This window comes from Pavona decussata, unplaced genomic scaffold, assembly GCF_977016875.1.
Source record: "Pavona decussata unplaced genomic scaffold, jaPavDecu1.1 SCAFFOLD_58, whole genome shotgun sequence".
NCBI lineage: Eukaryota > Metazoa > Cnidaria > Anthozoa > Scleractinia > Agariciidae > Pavona > Pavona decussata.
In genome coordinates, this window is record NW_028145480.1 from 777,739 (window position 1) to 794,528 (window position 16,790).

The 16,790-nt window shown below is 39.6% G+C and overlaps 1 pseudogene across 1 annotated transcript; it reads left to right on the plus strand.

Moving 5' to 3' along the window:
- Positions 1 to 13,505: 13,505 nt before the first annotated feature.
- LOC146479500 (uncharacterized) lies at positions 13,506 to 16,333 on the plus strand (annotated as a pseudogene). Its single transcript, XR_014864817.1, has 3 exons — positions 13,506 to 13,808; positions 13,916 to 14,141; positions 14,407 to 16,333. The product of XR_014864817.1 is annotated as an uncharacterized LOC146479500 (transcript).
- Positions 16,334 to 16,790: the final 457 nt, after the last annotated feature.

Consider the following 16,790-nt stretch of genomic DNA (forward strand, 5'->3'; position numbering starts at 1 on the left):
TCTGTATTTTTCGGCTTTACAGTAAATCTAAGGCCAGTTGTCCCCCTTCGGGGGGTATACGCTCTAATTTGTTTTCTGCACAAAACAATGTCATAGGGTTCTGGTGGTACTGGGTCACTCGCGGTTTTCCGGAACTTGTTTTTGCAGCCATAACACATGGTAATTTTCGACCCGTGAAGGCGGAACAAGGCCTAACAGAAGTTTGACAGCAGCTATTGTTATTCCCTATTCTAGATATTTAGACGATAAATTGTTCTGTCATCACCTTTTTGATGGGTTAAGAAAAAGTATATATAACATATTTATTTTCAAAATGCAACGTTTTTGAAAACGAGTGTATATACCTACATTCATGCGTACATACAAACGTATGTATGTACGTATGTACGAACATATAGATATATGTGTGTGTGATTTTTTGGTAGCATAAATAATCGTTATTGTAATGATAGGAATTTAGCTGTTTGTTTGTTTGTTTTTTCATATGAGTAAACAGTAAGTACTGTACTTTTGTAGTGGTGTATGTAGCTTGAAATTGAAACTGATACAAATAAATAAATAGATAAACGCCCCATGACTACCAAAGTTATAGAAGAAAACACCCCTTTGTACAATTAAGAGAACTGCAAATTCACATATCTCTGACAGGAAAACATAACACTTTATTCAGCACTTTATTAATTAAATTTATTGTAACAAACACATCAAGTACAATGTATAATCATAAAGCAAAGATTGTCATGATCGACGACACTATTTATAAACAGTGGGAGAACTCCTATTGCCATTATCCAACAAAGAACGTGTATCCCTTTTCCTCTTGAAGCAACGCGAACAAATATGACCTAACTTGTATTATGAAAGGTGTTCGTCATCGTGGTTGAAAATGAAAGTTGAGTTCATCGTTTGTCTCACGATGGAGTTACAAAGATGTGGATTGCAATGTTTCAACCACTTTACTGCTGGTCTTCATCAGGCGATGCGTGACAGTGTAAGTAGCACCTTGGTTTGTATTGATTGGTGCGTTTCAATCCTCTCTTAGGCTGTTGTTGATTGGAGGATTTCAATCCTTGTCATTCAGACTAGAATTTGGTAGTAGTTGACACAATGGAAATATAAAGGACTCACCGCAGAACCCTCTGGATCCGGATATTCACGTCGATTCTCATCGAGAAGCTCGCGAGCCATCACTTTGATACATTCTGGGTACACCTAAGTGGGAAGCGACTTTCCCCGGAATCTTCCCTGGCCAACTTTGTTTCCAAACTATTGACCAAAAGGTAGATATATATTTTTTACAAAAGCGTGTAACTTTTTATTGAACAGCAAAACAAAAGCATGCCACGTGCTCACGTTGAACATATTGCAAATGCCACAAAAACAGGAAGGACACATTCAGACTGAACAAAATTGTGAATGAAAAAGGCCGAAAATATACGGAAACTTACTCACAATTTCCCAAATAAACGCTTGTACAGACGCTTTCTCGCTTTTTCAGGGCTTTCGTTCTGCTGGTGCGAAAACTGCCTAGGCAAATGCCGCAATACAGGAGGCGAAGACTGGAAACTGCAAGGAAAGGATGGCTTGTTGATTATCATAAGCGTATTTCAATGCATGGTTAGGAGAGCAAAAGCATTATTTACTTACCCATACAACTGAAACGCACTATCAAGAGCGGCCAATGCTCTTTCTCTGTTTGAATCCATAACGTGGGGAAAGGCCTCACGTTTCACGATCCAGAGTTTTACTTGGTTGGCCTGTCAACCAGTCGCTTTTAAGGATATTCTACACCGACCACAAACGCTTTCAGTGTGGTATCGCATATCAAGTTTGCCGCAAAATTGGCGCTTAGAAAGGAAACGTTCATTGCTTCTTTTTTGTAAACGGGACATCTTGGAGTCTTTAAACTTGGCGTTTAGGTTTCTTGTTCTGTAAACTTTAAGATGCGAAAAAATCGCTGCAATCTAAGAGGAAAGCTTTAGCGTCCAGTACCACCTTAATGTTTAACTATAACAAGGCATTAAGTTACCAACCCACTAACTAGGGGCTCTGGCATTAGAAAGAGACAATGATAAATGTTAATATTGCAATAATAATTAACAAAACATAAAGGTTTCGCGAAGACCCATCAGTTCTATGGATTAGGCTATAATATGTTCACTACTCTAAGAAGTAATTCAATCTCACATGCACTTATCCAAACAACCAAGCATGCATCACTAGTATAGCATGAAAAATGTAACTAGAACATGAAACTCGTTGGTTTCGAAAAAAGAAAGGTGATTATGGCACGCAGGCTTACATACAAAATTAGTCTACACTAATACATGCCCTTGCCTTATTTTTTTTCCGGCTCAGTTGTTCAATAACAACATTAGCATCATCATCTTAGAGAAAAGAGAAGAGAGCAGTAAGGCCCCACCAAAAGAACACTTTCACAACAATTTAGTTCAACATCCCAGGGCAAAAGGTAATGTTGGACATGTTGAGTGTTACAGTAATCTAAATAATGGCTGCTGAGGAGTTCAAATAGTGAATTATCAACAAGCTGCAAAGAATACAGGTATTCCTTCAACTCATCTGTTTTGTTGTAAATTGAAAAGAAAACACTTCTCTTCGATAACAAGTTCAATACCTATTGTCTCCATCCAGATACCGAACTCAGTTCAGCCACTGTTATACTGATAATGAGAGTTGATGCTGAATTAGAGATGCTCTTTACATGTTTTTTTTTTTTGTCTATTATAATGAAAAGTTTTTTTTATCTAGAAGTACTATAATCCATACAAAAATATTCAAACTCAGTTTATCCGGTGCTATAATGAAAATTGACTATGAAGAAAGATGCTCTAAAACTGTGCATTTTTCTCAATAATGAAGTTTTATCTATAGAATAATCTACTCAATTCTTTTTTCTCTTTTTGACTGGCCTTAATTAATCTTTTTGGGACTGAATGAACAATCCTTGTGGCTTATTCTCAAATGGTTGCTACTACCACACCACTTACACTTCTTTCCATCAATTTCAATTTCTGCTTCATCAGGGGCAGAAACAGTCTTAGAGAAATGTTGCCAGACCACATAAAAAAAGGTCACGTTCACAATCACTCCCCTCCTAAACGAAGCATAATAGCTCTTTCTATGGTAAAATTAAAGTACTTCATTTCAGAAGTGGCAGTAATTTGTATTACACTGAAATTGTTCTTGATATTGCCAACAGTTGCTCGTAGGAACAAAAAAAATTTTATAAATATAACATTTTCTGATTCATAACTGCAGTAATTTATCATTAAGTTTATTGCCCTACACATCTGTCATTGGTATCAAACACTGCTTGTTTGTTTTTGTTTTGTTTTTTAATACGTTTTAGGCTATTGCCAAATCTCATTTGCTGTCAGCCATTTACTTTTGTTGTTGAATGGGCAATCCTTGTGACTTAGTCTAACATGGGAAGTACTGCCACACCATTTGCAGGATTTTCCACCAATCAAAACTTCTGCTTCCCTAGGGGCAGGAGCTGGTTGTTCACATTCTGGTGCAGATTGGGCAGTGCCATTGGCAATTGCCCGTTCAGTCAGAAGCACTGCTTCCTGTTCACTGATGCCCACATCATCTTCATCATCGCCATACGAATGTCTTATTTGACAGTTCCTTACAAACTTCTTTCTGAAAAATCAAAATTAAAACACCAAAAATGATATAATTGTCTTCAATCAAAACAATATTTTAACATTTTATATCTAGGTTAGGGTCACGTTAAATGTAGTATTTATAACTTGGTCAATCAAAATCACTAAAACCTGTCATCTTTATCAATGCTGCTGCCTTTTTACTAAAACTTTTGAACTGCAAATTGGAGACTACAGTTATCTATTTTGTAAGGTTCAAATGATACAAGATTATTCCTAATGACCTCATGGCAACTTCCAATGGAACTAAACTACAAACTTGGTTGTGTCCTCAGCTTAGATGTCATGCTAGGTATTATATGCAGAACATGTAGATTAATGACTTTTTATCCCTGAGCATAGCTTTGCCTCTGTCTTGAAATCTCACAAAAGTTTATTTAATAAACAACAAAAGCTTACAAAGTCCGCCATTAGGCTAAAGCACATGGTTCTCTTGTAATACACTGCGCATGTACCGAGTGTTACTAGGCAACAATGAAATGTAATAATACCGCTGAATATCATGACATCTCCCCCTTTTGAGGAATAAAAAAAAAAACTTAAGGAAAAACTTATTCGGACAACATGTACTGAATCTGAACTAAAGCTAATTAAAAGAACTTAGAAGCTTGACCTGTCCCTTGCAAACCAGAGGATTACAGTCAAGTGTCCATTCAAAGTTCATTTCTAAAAATGTTAATACTATCAAAGTCACCCTCTATAACGGCCAGGTTTCCTGATAAGTCTCCCACTGGAGGTCCTCTTTTCTGGGATAAGATCCAAGTTGCTTGTGGGGCTGGTGTTTCTAACTTCCGGAGCAAAGTTCTCCTGAACAAGTTTAGTGGTAGTCTCACCACTGGTTTCTGGAATCGGAGAGTCGTCCTCCTGTGGATCTTCACAAGTGGGTGGAGGGATTCTCCTCAGGTACCTCCGATTTCTTCGCAACATTCGACCACCAGAGTCAATAATGTATGACCTTGGGCTTTGATCTTTATCAACGACTTTAGCTTCTGTAGTCCACTGCTTCTCAGTATCTAGCTTGGTTCTCACCCAGTCCCCTGGTTGGAGCTGAGGTAGTTCTCTCGTACCATTCCACCTATCAAAAGACTCCTTGTAGCTCTCCTTTGTTTCTGCATCTGCTTTCTTTACAGCTGCATGGCATGGAAGTTTGGGCTCAAGGGCTTTGGTCATTGACGGGAGAGTTGTCCGTATCTGTCTTCCCATAATTAGCTCAGATGGGGTCTTCCCGGTGGCTGGGATGGGAGTTGCACGATACGCCATAAGCGCAGGAAATGGATCTTCTTGTTTTAGGATCCGCTTGGAGATTCGCACCCCACTTTCTGCAGCACCATTCGCCTGGTGGTGATGTGGGCTTGAAGTGGTATGCCTGAATCCATACTTTGCTGTGAAATCCTCGAACCAAGTTGACTTGAACTGGGTGGCATTGTCACTCACTAGTTCCTCTGGAATACCCCCTCGGGCAAACACAGACTTCAGCTTTTGGATGACAGCGAGGCTTGTCGTCCCCACTAGGCTAAGAATCTTGATGAACCTTGAATAGTAATCCATTACCATAAGGTATTTCCGACCGGCAAGCTCAAACAAGTCAGTAGACACCTTCTGCCAGGGTCTGTCAGGTAGAACAGTGGGCATAAGCGGTTCTTTTCTCTGAGCAACTTGGATTTCTTGGCAGAAGAGGCAAGACTCAACCTTTTCCTTAATCTCTTTAGAAATACCAGGCCACCATACTGACAAATTGGCACGTGCTCAACACTTTGTGATGCCTTGGTGCCCTGTGTGAATGCGCTCCAATATTTCTTCTCTCATGTCAGTAGGTATCACTATGCAATCATCGTATGTTAGAAGGCCATCGCTTATCGACAGGTGTTCCCGAGAATCGAAGAACTCTCGTACCTGGAGTGGGACCTCTTCCACACGCTTTGGCCACCCTTGTAATGTTAGTTCTATCGCCTTTTGGAGCTGTACATCTCTGGCAGTTGCTTCTCTGATCTTCCTCATCTGAGTATCGGCGGCTGGCCTGGTAGACTCAGTCAAGCTTACATACGCTAGAATATCTTCTATGGTGTCTGGCTCCTGCTCTTGCTTAAGAGGGCTTCTAGTCAAGGTATCTGCCACCAGCATTTGCTTGCCTGGAACATGTTCCGCTTGAGGGTTGAACCTCATCAGACGCATTAACAGCCACTGGCATCTTAGTGGTGTCTTGTCTAGATCTCTGTGGTTGATCAGTGGAACTAATGGTTTGTGATCTGTCAAAAGTTTGAAAGTTGGAAGTCCCACCAGATAACGTGATAACCTCTCACACGTCCACACCGCGGCCAGACACTCCTTCTCAATTGGGCATATTTGACTTCAGCCTGCATCAGTGTTCTTGAACAAAACGCAACTGGACGGAGTTGGCCATCGTGCTCTTGTGTCAGAACCCCACCAATTCCATAGCTACTAGCATCCGCACACACAACAGTTGTCTTCTTCGGCTCATAGAACTAAGACAGTGGAACTTGAGATTATCTTCTTGACCTTGTCAAATGCCTTTTGCTGGGGAGGTTTCCAAGTCCAAACACTGTTGGACTTCAACAGATCAGACATTGGATGCCTTTCTGTAACAAGGTTGGGTATGAACCTTCCGAGGTAGTTAATCATGCCCATTACTCTGCGTAGCTCCGTCACATTGTTTGGCGCTTCTAGCTCTCTGATGGCTTGCCCCTTTTCAGGGTCTGGACTTACTCCGTCAGCACTGAGGACATGTCCAAAGTAGGTTAACCTGTCTTTCTTGAACTCACATTTCTCCCTGTTTAGTTTCAGACCTGACTCGATGATTTCAAGGGTTTTCCGTAAGTTCTCATCATGCTCCTCAGTAGACTTTCCATACACAATAATATCATTCATGATTGCTTCGCAGCCTTCCTCATTCTTTATCAAGTCAGTCATTTGACATTGAAAGATCTCTGGGGCGCAAGTAATTCCAAACGGCAGTCGTTTAAAACAGAACCGCCCCATTGGAGTGATGAACATGGTCAATTTGGCACTGTCTGGATGGAGGGGAATCTGCCAGAATCCGCTTGATGCATCCAGCTTGGAAAAGTACTGAGCACCAGCTAGCTTTGGAACGATGTCTTCCAAGGCAGGCAAAACAAATCTTGCACGCTTTACTGGGCCATTCAATTTTCTCAGATCAACACAGATCCTCAGCTTCCCATTACTTTTCGGCACGGGTACCATGGGCGCGAACCATTCTGTCGGCCCTGTGACTCTTTCAATGATATCGGCATCTTCCATCCGTCTTAGCTCTTCTTCTCCTTTTGGCATCAGAGGGAAAGCAATCCTCCTGGCTGTGTAGATGCAATAAGGTTTAACATTCTCATCCAACTGGATCCTTATTGGCTCACACTTTAACAGACCTATGTCTCCAAACAACTCTGCATCAACCTCTTCTAACCTTGCAACTAGACTTATTTCGCAGGCTGCTTGTCTGCTTATTACGAAAATGTCCACTTCATAGTTCTTATTACAACATGTCACTGTTGTTGTAAACTGTCCGGCACACTGTAATTTGCCTCCCGGACTAAAAAGGGCTTTCCTGGATGGATGTAACTTAGGCTGGTTTGGCAGACTTTCAAAAGTAGACTTGGAGATCGCAGTTATATCTGCACCTGTGTCGATCTTGAAAACTACTGGCTTACCGCTGACCTTGAGCTGAACTCTCCACGTAGTGTCCTCAAGTGAATCACCAGATAAAGCACCTAAAAACCAATGGTCAAAACTGCTGCCTTTTGCAACAACACCATCGTCTCTTTGCACCTCATTTACAAGCTTAGACTGACACACAGCTGCAAAGTGGCCCACCTTTTGGCATTTTAAACACTTTTTATCCTTTGCTAGACAGTGTTCTGGCTTTGAGTGGTTGAGACCGCATCTGCCACTTTTTTTCTGACTTTGCTTTTGGAAGGACTCCGCTTTCTTCGCTTTTCCTCTCCTCGGACGAGAGGGAACTGGCTTCTTCTGGCCTTGCACCTCTTCCAGATTCTTCACTGCGAGGGAGTTCTGATCTGTAATCTGAGACCTCACCATTTCTGACTGGCCAGCTATTTGAATCGCTGCTTCTAACATTAAATCTGCTTTTAACTGTAACTTCTAAGAAACATTCTTGTCCAAAACTCCGACGACGATCCTATCTCGTATTTGCTGATCCCGACTGGTTGTAAAATCACAGTGTTCCGCTATCTCATAAAGGCTTCAAACGACGGATTCGACCGCCTCTCCTTGTCTGTGGTTCCTTTGGTGAAAACGTGCTCGCTCGTGAATTACGTTCCGTTTTGGAACGAAATGCTCATCAAACTTTGCCAATATCACGTCAAATTTCTTCTTGTCTCCCCCTGCTAAGGTAAAGGACTTGTACACATGTTCAGCTTCTCTCCCCATTGTGTAAACGAGAGCACTGACCTGGACATCGCCGTCCTCTTTGTGAAGCTTCGTTTTTTTTTTTTTTTTTTTTTTTTTTTTTTTTTAATACAATATTTATCCAGGGGCATCCAATTTAGCAGAGCTAGTTTAAATGGAGCCCTGACACAGCACAAGACAAAACACAAAACATTGAAACAAAAAAAAAAAGCAAATAAAAAACTAGACAAATAATTAAGTTATAAATGCAGCATGTACCGCGGGCGTTACTGCTTAAGGTGGCACTTTAGTTTGGTTTTAAATTTACTGAACGCCACTACCTGTCTAATGGTTCTCGGGATGGTGTTATAAGTTCGAGCACCGTTTATTCTGAAGCTCCCCTGATATTTAGCTGGCTAGTCGAGTGGTTTGGAAAAATCAAGTCTCTGGAGGGCTTAATTTCAGCATTTTCCACCTTTTTCCGCTGCCACCATGTCTTGAAATCTTACAAAAGTTTATTTAATAAACACAACAAAAGCTTACAAAGTCCGCCATTAGGCTAAAGCACATGGTTCTCTTGTAATATGACACTGCGCATGTACCGAGTGTTACTAGGCAACAATGAAATGTAATAATACCGCTGAATATCATGACAGCCTCAATAAAGTAGAATATATACATTGAAGTAACTTTTTCAGGGGCTACAATTTGTACAGGCTATGATTTCCTTAATGCCTTCAAAAAGCCCCAAAGTGTGGTAAAAATTTACCACAAGATCATTAAAACAAAAAAGCAAAAACATACCATCTCTTGGACTCCATCAAGCATTGGAAGACCCATTCGGGAATAAAGGTCCACAATCCAATGGTACTTGGGGCCTCTGTTTTTGTAAGCCCGGGCCATGCTGGTTTGTATCAGACCAAGATTTGTGGATGCCTGGTAATGCTTCTGATGTAGATTGATGTCCTTAGCCCGAAATTTGGTAAGAACACTGAAGCTGGACTCTAGGAGGTTTGAATGTCCCCTTTCCATCACAGGGCTGATGATTTTTTCTGCTTCCGCTGCCCTTGTGGTACACTCAATTTCATACGCTAAAGCATGAAGTTCACACTTAAGCACATCTGCTGAGTGGTATGGCTCTCCCTCACATTTTAGGTCTTCATAAAACCCATCTACATCAGTGTTGCACTCCTTACAACTGCATTTCACTAGTGGGTGTAATGAACAGGAACCCCTCTCTTACTGGTGGATATCCCTACAGTTGTACTTCCCTAAAGAAGCCATTGTAGCCCTGTAATTTTCGGGGTCCTTACCAGCATGAACTAGGGCACAGTAATGATTTCTCTTAGCTCCCTGCATGAATGCAGGACCGATACATCCACAGGACGGCTTATTCCTTGTGACAACAAGAGTGTGGTGTTTATCCAGACAGCAACACTTAACAGACGTTATTGAAGGGAAATCGTTTTTGTGCTACCCTGCGAGCAGTCTCTTCGATCTTCCTAGATCAGTCGGGAAGAGGGAGGAGACTCTGCTAGCGCCTTCAATATTCTTTGAAGTGCCCCTCATCCGAGAAAATGGATGAGTCAGTCAAGTTTTGAACTCGTCACACCGGTTTTCCCTTACCGCGTGTTGTAAGTCTGTCTCTAACACAGTTCTAAACCTTAACTTAAATATTTTCAAGAAAGAAACGAAATGAAAACTAACACGTGCTCTTGCACTGAACTCAAACAAGGCCACCAAAACAGTTCGCGGGGTGGCCCAAGAAAACAGTCAGGGACCCAGAATCCCGTGGGGTCCCTAGTCAATAACATTGCGACATCTCCCCTCTAACAGGATTCAATGAGTCTTTGTGGCTTTTTAACTTGCCGTGCAGATCTTGTAGTAATGGGTGACCTGTGTGCATCTGCTGTGAATTTGGTTGGTACTTCTTCTTCTGTGGATGCCGGATGGTCAGTTTCAGGCAAACGTGGACCTAGATGATTATCTTGTGAATATGGAAAAAAAAAAATTGACCATGAAAATATCGAGACGTTTTCATGGTCTTTTCATGGTTTATGAAAATTAAGTTTTCAATCGTATTCATGGGGTAAGTGAAGGTATTGAAATAACATGAAAACTCCATTAAAATGACCTGAATTTTGAATGTATAACACCATCTAACTGGATGAAAATTAAAAATCATACTACTAAAAACTCGCTTTATTTGAGGATTCACTAGTTTTTCTTTAGGGACACATGATAAGACCAGCTGATTTTTAAATCGTCTGTTGACAATTTATTTCCTGCACCACACATACTGTACATAATGATTAGATTCCAGCTTTCCTCAAGATATCTCCAGTAATAAATACTTTGATAATTTGATAAATTTTGTCATACAATATAATGCATCATAACAACATTATCACCGAACATTTTATGGAACAAGTAATGGAACGAGTGAAACATTTTAAAACTTGTATCAATTTTCATCATTTATAATTAAAACTATGATTTTCTAAATCTAACATGCATGTTCATAATCGATTTTTCCTATTCTTCAGTTAATGTATTAAAAAAATGAATTCCCAAACAGGACGTATAAACCCCCCTCAAAACATGAACGTTTCTAATTAGTAATATATCTGTATCTTTTAATTGAACTGACCTTAATAAGCTGTGTACACTTGTATAAAATTATCTTTAAAAAAAATCAGCTTCATTTTTTATTACTCAAAATTTTTTTAATAATTACAATTCTTCTGTCATATATTTCTTGTGATAAACCTTACACAAATGTTTAATGCTGTCCAACTGACTGACAGCAAAGATAGTGCCAGCTTGTTGAACTCGAAGTGTCGAACAGAACATGTACTTGGCACTGACTTTATCACAATCTTTTGGCCTTGGCCACTTAAAGCTTCCATTCTTGTTTTGAGTTGAGGAAATCTACTCTGATGTCCTCCTCACCTTTCAATGACATAATTGTCCCCACGCAAAAACCTTCATCATTTGCAACAGCTACCCAGCGATCCACATGTAGATTCTCTCCATCGTGTCCCTGCAAGTTACCCAGAGAAATCCAAGTATGAGAGATACAGCAGTGTACTATTCTCATTATTTCTTTTTTAATTTCCTTTCCCTTTACACGATGTGTTTTGATGATCAAGTCAGTAACATATTACCTTTACACCAGGAGAGAAATCATCCATCAATTTCCGCATACTAGTGCAGCTCTCTTTTGTCCTCTTGCTGGCAGTCTCTTCATCTGAAAGCAGCACATTAATTATATATTTTCAAAAGCTTTCCTTTTCAAATAATTGGTGTCAATGGTTCAAAAGTAAAGTTCAGAAATTAACTTTTTGTTTATGATCTTTTTCTAGTCACCTTTTGTCTTTTCCAGACAAATAAAAAGTTCATTGGTTTACAAGATGATATGTAAAGGACATATAAAATAAATTGGTTTTGTGATCCCAAATAACATAAAATGAGATGAACTTAAACCCAAGCTTTAATGTCAGACTTAAGGCCTCAGCAAACTTTCTATTTTTATGTTGTTCATTACACCAGTGACAGTTACTTACATTGCATTTTTACAAGAGTTCACGTTTTCACTTGCTGCTCACCTTAAATTTCCTCTTTGGGGGCTTACTGGCAGCTCTTCTTGACAAAACTCCAAGCTTCCGTGTTTTCCACGTAAAAAGTTCATTAATCTGCAGAACACTGAGATGTACTTCAGTCAAGAAGTCAGTCAAAGTCAAATCTAAACATGAAACTTCACCTATACACTTAATTTATGGTGCATGTTAGTTGTCTTGCAATAAGAATAACGAAGATCTTGAAATTATAAGAAACAACAGTTAAAAATATTATACAATGTTGCTGAAAATTAATTAATATTCTTGCTTTTCTTAACTGCTTGTAGAATTGAAATATTTAACTTTATTTAACTTTATTTCTGTGGATCTCATGCTTGTCAACTTTAACAATTTTTTCCAAACTGTAATCCTATGTAAATGTTGTTTCAATTCTGGAGTCTTTCAGCTAGTGAATGTCTTGCAGAGTATGTGTTACAGTTAATAAAAAAATTACTTCAAGTTCATTTAGAGCGGCATTTCCTTCTGAATTTACTTCTGGTAAAGATATTTCCTCTGTATCCTGGGCATATTTTGTTTTCAGTTGGAGCAGAGAATACATATCTAAATAACATGAACACATTGATGTCGCAATTGCATGTACAGTGTTGCTTTGGGTCTTTGGATATTAAGATTTTAAGCTGTTTCTGACAGCGAGAAATCATTGTCTTTTTTACCATTTGGGTCACTACAATCCTTAGGCCCAAGGTAGGCTGCCTTTGCAATTTTTGTTTTCTTTTGGGTGCTTCTGTAGACAATCACTTCTTCTCTGTTAATGAAAGTAAAGAATCTTACTTTATGCTTCTCGCTCGTTATCTTGAACTAAATTGAAAGGGGCAGGCGGGGCACATAGCCAAGGCTGAGCTCTGTTTACTTGGGGCAGGTAATGAAACTGAGATCATGAGTTCTGCCATATATTGGCCACAATGGTGGCCGTTTATTTTCTAACAAGTAAACTGAATCACATAATCTAAAATGGTAATTTATTTCCACCAAAGGTGAGGGCAAACCCGCCAAGACCCTGTGCAAGAAACAAACAAGGGCCACCCCACCCAAAGCCATGGCAATGTGCCCTGAACATATACAAGTTAAAAGAGGCAACCAAGTGGCGCCTGTTCACATAGTGCTCAATGAGAAAAGAAACATATAATATAATATTAATAGTAAATAAACACCTCATAATCGAGAGGCCCCTGCTCAAGAGTTCAGTGACATCTCTCAAGTCTAAACAGTAACACAAAAGTGCTTATCACCATGAAGCAGGATCAAACAGAGCACCTGGAAAATTTGCCCCTCCTCAAAACCCCTTGCGTTTAAATTGATTTATTTCTAAATAAAATAATAAATGGCTTATGGTCTGTAGCGCAGAATCATTTGGCCCCTGCTTAAAAGGGACTGCACCACATCCTGCATTGTAGGCATATGGTACCCAGCTGCTAGTTTGAACCTATAGAAGGTGGCTGAATGTACCTGAGAAAGGCATTAGATTTCCATCTCCCAAAGGCCCTAATCTGGGCATCGAACATGCACTTGGAAGCTGCCCAGGATGCTGCCCCGATGCAAAAACTGCGAGATTTATAGTCTGACCCATCCAGATAACAAAAACCAAGGGAATCGGCTAAGGCCTTGGTAAAAAAATGCGCGAAATTGGAGAGAGACCTGGCCAACAAAAAAGTGGACCATGAGAGGTTCCCCTTAAGTTTAAGTATGCAAGTAACAGATTGACAGGGCAAACTGGTTGGGCCTGATAGATAAAGATATTCACAGTTTGTGCTGGATTACTATGCTTATAATGTCTTAGCCTGAGCTTAATTGCACCAATGCTATCCCTGTTGCTTTTTATGAAGCTAGCCTTGTTAAGAAATATTAAATTCTGGTCAGTTTGATTTGTAGATGCTGAGCGGTTGCTGTCTTCTCTTGTGACAAAATCACTACGAGATCATGGTCACCTCTGGGAAGCAGAATTTGTGGAAGTGCTAGCTCAATGGCATGAGGCTGGTGATGACAGGGGACTGTCTCAGCTGCAGAGGTGTAGATACAACTACAAGATGATGAACATGGTTCTTGACCAGTGGATGCCTTGGCACAGGGAGCAGTATGACTTCACAACGACTCATATCAACAGGTAAAACTTAACCAGCCACTATTTGTTAATAAACAAAAATAGAACATATAATCAGAACATGTCATTATTGGTTACCCACTTTAATGATTTTCCCACTTTTTAAATAGGCGTGTAGAGTATATCTGTGGATTCTCAAGGGAAACTGTTGTTAAAATTACGACAAATATTGAGAGCCAGGAGTTCCGTCGCAGGCAGAATTCAGGACTTGGCTACCCTGAACATCCCCGAGCAGGTGGAACATGACCTGGAAACTTTCTTCAGCATGGTGCACGGTTACTCGGGGACTGTGTTTTGCTTTAAAGATTTCAAGCATTTGTAGCCTAAAGTTGTGAGGTATGCATTACAATGACATGTTCTTAACAGATAAGTAAAAATATCATAGCTTGTGATTTCATCCAGTACTGGTAATGACTGTCATTTGGTGCAGGTCTATTGGATGACCTTGCCAACAAAAAAGATTTATAAAGTATGCTTTTTTCATACTTACAACCCATCTTTTTAACTGACCTGCATACAGAGTGGACCGCAAAGGGTGTTTTCTTACTATTTGTAGTCTTCACGAATCTTGCTTTAATTTATTTTTATCATATATTTTCAGGGAATTCAAGAAGAGAATGGATGCTGATCTCCCTTACTATCACTGGAGTTTAAATGAGCGTTTCAGTGAGGACCTGCCCTCTTTTGATGACAGGCCGGATTTTGATGACAACGAAGTGCAGAGCAACAAGCATCCCTTGCTTTGCACCGCCTCGGAATTAATCAGCGTGAAGACAGCTCCATTCTCGTTGCTGGGCGTTCCTTTTTACCAGTCCGTAATCAAACCACCATCCGATATAGGATGCACTGTCCTGTTTTGGGGCCAGCTCCCTTACCAGGACAAGTACCTTGGGAATTCATTTGTAACTGACAAATGGGGCATTTCATTTTTTATTCGCCACAGCACAATGTTGTTTGTACATTGCCCATGAAGGGCTCAAGTTTTACATAAAGTAAACCAGTATTATTGGTTAATAGAATTGAAATCTATCAGTTATGCTAAATCATAACTTTCTTCGCTGAATATTGATTAAAAAGCCAAAACAAATGGAAGATAATAATTATTCCACAGGTAACTGAATTGTGTGTTCATTTTAACAATTGTTGGGAAGTTGTACATGATACATAACAAAGATAATATAAATAAGATGTATGACATGGAAGGGCGACACCTTTCAATTGTTTATTGTGGATAGCAAGTGCTTCCCAGTGATTATGGTAATGTCAGCCAAACAGGCTATTATATGCAGCTATTGAATTGAATATGTCTGTAGTATTCTTAAACATTAGAGTGATTTTCTTCGAACCGTGAAACAGTCACTAAACTATCACGCACTAGTAGTCACTATTAGACACTAATTCCATTGTTTTCGTTTGTTTAATTTTGAGTAATTTTGGCTAATTTTGACTAACTGCTAGATACTGTTTCACGGTCTCAGGAAAATCACTCTATTATTGTAACTTTGTAACTAGGTTAATGAAATATGCACAGTGAACTCTGTGGTATTGCGTTATAGTTATTGTTACCCTCAATGAGAGCAAGTGTATTACTATCAACAAAGAACTTTCACATGAAAATAAGATAAAAGCTAACTTACAAATGGGCCAATGAGAAACGTTAACTTTTTATGTCAAAATATTCTGGAATACAAAAAATCTACAATCTATGTTCCTTTTGCTCTACATTTTATATTTCTGGGTGCTGATTTTTCACATCACAGGGTATCCATTTCATGGCCTGGCCCAATGTTTAGAAATCAATCAGGCGCTATCAAACAACAATCAGTTTATCGATATCAACCTATCTATGAAAACTGATGGACACAAGATAAGTTGCATCCATCATTTATTTTAATTGACTGCTACCATTGCCATTGATTGTCATTTTCAAAAGACAAAAATTTTCCTGTATGATTTCTGATAACAATTTATTGCTCGACATTGATTGACATGGATTATCATTGATTAGTTACGTCAGGCCACTTGGATTATTAACTATTCCTCAAAGTCCACACAAGGAAGGCCACTACTTTGATGTAGTTGTTCATGATTGAAACGTTTTGGTAGGGGAATGCTTGTAAGCAAAGTCCATGGCATCCTGGGGCCAGCGGCCCCTTTTTACTGCAATTATGTCACCAAAATACCTACTAACACCCATGTCATATATGAACTTCCTGTACACTGTCCAGTTTAATGCTCTGGATGGAATTTTCTTCAATTGCCACTGTCACTTTTGGAATTTTTCCAACTGGAATGTAACCAAGTGACTGTAAGCGTCCATCAACCTTTGCTTGTGCTACAATTGCATTGTCATCCCGTAAATTGACAGACTCTAAGTGTAATTCTACTGCAACTACATTGCCCGAAGCAATCATGCATTGGCAACTCTTAAGGGTGCTTTGGAACTGTTCATGATAACTGCAACCCTTGAGTTTCATCTTTTCTGCAAAGCATTCCACTTCACTTTCACTTTCATCATCCCTTTTCTGATTTTCTTCCTCTCCAAGCACTAGCACAACAGCATCACCCTTATCCTGATCTTCAAATTCCTTGTCAGGTTCTTCACCACAGTCATCAGAGTTGTCCAAACGGTTTGCGTTGAATCTATACACACCAAGATTGTTGAGGTTTACAAGGACCGAACCAACATTAGGAAAACGTGAACAGTTGCGCAATGGAGTGTTTAAATCTAGCCACGGCATAAAAGGCAACTTGTTTATGGTATCATAAAATGCCAGTGGCTTCATAGACTTGGCTGTCGCCGATAAACTATCCAGTTGTTTCCACTCGCAAATGAGAGTCACCTCTTTTTCTCCAGCAAGCTGTATAAAGAAATAAGACAAAGGACACGTGTTGTAATTTCTTGAAGGCCGAATTTGCATTTGGTGGATCGTAAAAGGCCACTCTGGTTCAATGAAAACAAATGGTTTTAAACTTAAACTTTAC